At 41.9% G+C, this 4,073-nt stretch overlaps 1 non-coding gene across 1 annotated transcript; it reads right to left on the bottom strand.

Moving 5' to 3' along the window:
- Positions 1–2,827: 2,827 nt before the first annotated feature.
- On the bottom strand, positions 2,828–2,931 carry LOC119469803. The gene has a single exon (XR_005198645.1). It is a non-coding gene; the product is annotated as a small nucleolar RNA U13 (small nucleolar RNA).
- Between the last annotated feature and the right edge of the window lie 1,142 nt (positions 2,932–4,073).

Here is a 4,073-nt window from a genome sequence, read left to right as displayed (position 1 = left end):
GGTTAGGATCCCGAGAAAAACAAGGGTTCTATATAGGTAAATTATTTCAGATAACTAGTATTCAACTCTTTGTCTGCAAATTTCCCTAAAGGGATTCCTGGTGTGCCCGCCTGCCTGCCTCTGGGGTCTGAACTCCCTCCCGAAGCCAGGCATCCTGTGGCACTGCCTCTCGGGACATGCTCCAGACTACAGACAGGCTCAGAGCTCTCTCTGCCTTATGTAGTGTGTAAGACGGCTCTGGCCTTCCGAGCTTTTTATAGATGCTCTGTCTCCTTCCTTACTGTCAGGCTGGCAGCTGTCACTTCTAGATGTTCTCCCAGGACTTATACCTAGCAGCCTAGTTTGTTGCTTCTAATTCCAGTGAACTAAGAAGGCAGAAAACCAAACATTTTAGAAATGTGGCTAACGTAAGAGCACACACACTCTACATGAAAGCCCAAGGACCTCTGTAATGAATCAAGAACACAGCACCAGAATATCTCCTTAGGGTCTCAGAGCTACTCTTTCTGCTTTCTTTCTTTCCTTCTTTCCTTCCTTCCTTCCTTCTTCCTTCTTTCTTTATTTCCCTTTCTTTTCTTTCTTTCTCTCTTTTTTTTTTTTTTGAGACAGTCATGCTCTGTCACCCAGACTGAAGTGCAATGGCACAAACTCGGCTCACTGCAACGTCCGCCTCCCAGGTCCAAGTGATTCTACTGTCTCAGCTTCCTAAGCAGCTGGGATTACAGGTGCCCACCACCAGGCCCAACTAATTTTTTTGTATTTTTAGTAGAGATGGGGTTTTGCCATGTTGGCCTGGCTGGTCTCAAACTCCTGATCTCAAGTGATCTGCCTGCCTCAGCCTCCCAAAGTGCTGGGATTACAGGTATGAGCCACTGTGCCCAGCCTCTTTCTGATATCCTTTAGGCTCCTTCACTCGGTTCCAAATGACTGGAGTTACAAAATTCACGACTTCAAGGTTGGTGAGGTTTCACTAAATATATAAAATATTCAACTGAAACAAGCTGAAAAGTAAGGAAAATGGAGATGACATTAACTGAACAAGAAAGAGAATCACAGTCTCATCACAGAAGTAACATTCACAAGCACCAGCCACCCTGCTCCCTTAGCAATCTGCTTCCTCCCCCTGAGGCGGGCCAGCTGCGAGGCTGCCTCTCCCAGTGGCCTCAGAAGGCTTCAGAGCAGCTCAAACAGCAACCACCGGGCATGGGCAGTGCGGGACCAGAAGTGCTGGCAGAGGCAGCCCCACTGACTAGAGCTGGCCCCACTTTGGGGAACTGCTCATCCTCTGTCCCTCTTTGTTTACAACCTGAGAGGGAAGAAGGAACAAAGAGACCCTGGGACATGACCCCAGGCCCTGGTGTCACCAAGCAAGATGGCACCATGGGAGAAGCCTTTAGGGCTCTTTTGTCCCCCAGGAGGCAGTTTCCAAGAAGAACAGCACTTGGTTCATGGTATGTGACACGTGGCACGTGGCCCCCTCACTGTGCCATCTGGTGTGCTGGCACTGACTGGCACATCCAGAGTCCACACCAACCGCCTGAAAATTCATTCTTCTATTTTTCTTAACTTGGTCTTTGGTATGGCACTAAATTTTGAAAATGAGAAAAGTACTTAACTGCTCACTGAAATCACTGTGTGAAATACTGCACTTTAAATTTATTATATCTCTTTTTCTTTGTAGGGTTTTCTTTATTTTAAAATAGTCTGATAGCAACATAAAAGCTCTAATTCTTAGGCCTGTTGCCTATTTACTCAGGCTGACACAAAAATTTTAAATAACTATAATAGAATAACGCCCCAGAAACAGAGAAAAATTCTCAACATTACTCTCCTTACACTGAGTGTTTAACTTGTACAGAAAGAAACAACAAATGTTCTAAATGTAAAAATAGAAACTCTGGAAATAATCCTATTATTTTAGTTCTACTTTATGCTTGCCACATAGTAGGCTCATAAAAAATATTTATTGTGTGACTGGCTAGATGGTTAAATAGATACAGTACTGCCAACTGGACAATCTGAGATCAACCAGCCTTCCCCAAGGACTTAAGCCCACAGAGCTGGTCCAGAAACATATTTGGACCTAGAGAAGAAATATAATTAACTAGGCAAGTCAAGTCTTCTCTAACATGAAATCCGAGTATCTTTTCTTGGAGTGGGAGCCCAAAGATTTTAAAACTCTTGCCTAAAGGCAAGTTTAGACCTGTCCACAACCAGCTGATATTTATTGAATATTTACAGCACAGGGGCCACTGCCAGGAAATGCAGATGGAGTATAGTGAGCAAGACAGAAAGGCTCCACCTAATATTAGAACATACTAGAATCTATGTGGAGCCACACATACAAGGTCTCCTGTTTTAGTCAGTTTGGGCTGCTTTCACGGAATACCACAGACTGGTGGTTTAAACAGCAGGAATCTGTTTCTCACAGTTCTGGAAGCTGGGAAGTTCAAGATCAAGATGCCACATATCCCATGTCTGGGGAGAGCTGGCTTCCTGGTTTGCAGATGGCTAACTTCACAATGTGTTCTCTCATGATGAAGAGCAGAGAAAGAGAGCTCTCTTCTGACTTTTACAAGAGGACTAATCCCATTCATGAGTGCTCCACCCTCATGACGTAATCACCTCGGAAGGTCCCCTCTCCCAACAATCTTATATTGGGGCTTAGAATTCCAACATAGAAATTTTAGGGGGATATAAACATTCAGTCTATGGTATCCCCTGATTTGTAACTACAGTGCAGTGAGAAAGGATGATCTTTACATGAATGGTGCTGGGTCAACTGGATGTCCAAGTAGAAAAAAATGAATTTTTTTTTCCAAATTCAGGTCAGACGGGTAATGTGCCAATGTAGTAACAAGGTTCAAGGGTGGCACATCTCACACATGTGTGTGAGCACCCAATCATCATGCCCATGAACTACAAAAGGATCATGAATCCTAATCTCTACATTATACCACACATAAAAATGAATTTCAGATGGATTACAGATCTATACATAAAAGGTAAAATAATGAGACATCAAAAAGATAAAATAGAAAAACATTTTCATGACCTTGGAGAAGACAAGGATTTCTTAAACAGGTTGAAAATGTACCAACTATAAGGAAAAAGCTGACAAATTGGAAAATATTAAGATTAAAAACTTCTGTGCATCAAGAGCCACCATTCACAGAGTGAAAAAGGCAATTTACAAAGTGGGACACATATTTCTGACAAAGGACTCATATCTAGACTCTACAGAGATCAATGTCCAGGATATACAAAAGACAACCCGAACCCAAAGTTGTTGTTTTTCTCTTTGAAATGAACAAAAGAATTGAACAAGCACTTCACAAAGAGGATACCCAAAGGCCAATAAACACATGAAAAGGGGCTGGACTTGAAGTCATCAGGTAAATGTAAATTTGAACCATAATGCAACACCTCTATTTACATAACAGACGGTTAAATGAAAAAGTCAGAAAATAGCAAGTATAGGTCAGGATGTGAAACAATCAGAACTTTCATATAGTGCGGTGGGCATGCAGATTGGTGCTACGAAATAATCGGAGAGAACCTAGCAATGCTGAATATATACATACTCTACAAGCCAGCAATCTTGCCACTCTGTATGTAAACAACAGAAATCCAGACACAGGTTCACCAAAAGACATATACAATAATATTCACAGAAGCTCAATTCAGAATAGTTCAAAACTGAAAGCCTCCCAAATGTCCATCAAAAGTGGAATCAATAAAAAACAACTGTGGTATATGCATACATGGAGTACTATGTGGCAACTGAAATGATCAAACCTTAAATGACATGCAACATTGTGGGTGTATCTCACACATCTAATGTTGAACAACAACAAACAAACAAACAAAACAGACATAAAAGCTTTTAAGAAGGCAAAATTAATCAGATGACCTTGGAGGTAGAGCAGGGGGCTAATAATGGGACAAGCACACATGAGGGACCTCTGCAGTCCATTTCCTGATCTGGAAGGTGGGCGGGTTCAATTTCACAAAATGCATCTACTGTGCACTTGCACTTGGGTTTTATAGATGTTGCATGATATACTATAATA

The sequence above is a fragment of the Cebus imitator genome, unplaced genomic scaffold, assembly GCF_001604975.1.
Source record: "Cebus imitator isolate Cc_AM_T3 unplaced genomic scaffold, Cebus_imitator-1.0 Scaffold849, whole genome shotgun sequence".
NCBI classification, from domain to species: domain Eukaryota; kingdom Metazoa; phylum Chordata; class Mammalia; order Primates; family Cebidae; genus Cebus; species Cebus imitator.
Note: the sequence above shows the minus strand (reverse complement) of the source record. Positions and strands in the feature narration are given on the sequence as shown.